The sequence below is a fragment of the Cetorhinus maximus genome, chromosome 15 (genome assembly GCF_964194155.1).
Source record: "Cetorhinus maximus chromosome 15, sCetMax3.hap1.1, whole genome shotgun sequence".
Classification (NCBI taxonomy): domain Eukaryota; kingdom Metazoa; phylum Chordata; class Chondrichthyes; order Lamniformes; family Cetorhinidae; genus Cetorhinus; species Cetorhinus maximus.
In genome coordinates, this window is record NC_135893.1 from 35,388,342 (window position 1) to 35,388,855 (window position 514).

Below are 514 nucleotides of genomic sequence, written 5' to 3' on the forward strand. Positions count from 1 at the left end.
GACATTGCTCTGCTCATGATAACCTGGAATAATTTGTACAGCACTTTAAATTGTATTTCTGTTAGTTACTTTGTACGTGACAAGAGTTCTTCGAGGTAAATTATGTTCTTATTTTAATAAAGCAGTTACTAACTTTCATATACATGGTGCAAACAGTATGTGCCACTTTAATGCACTACAGAAGAATTGTAAATATGTCGGGACGTAGATAAGTAAATCGTTTATACCAAAACTCTTACCATCTAAACCGCAGAACAATTGAGAAGGTACCATAATGATTACAACTTTTACTCTTTGTGCTTTCACAGAAAAAAAAGATACATTCTGGTTAATTATCATCTGCTGTAAGCACTCAAAAGGCACTTTTACAGGGCACGTCAGCTATAAGCTGTTTGACATTTTCTGCTTTTGCCCTTCACAAAGATGGCGGGGGCCATTTAATGCGAAATGATGGACGTGTCCTTGACCAATCGGAATACGAAGCTGGCCCCCATTCGCCAATCAGGCAGTAGCC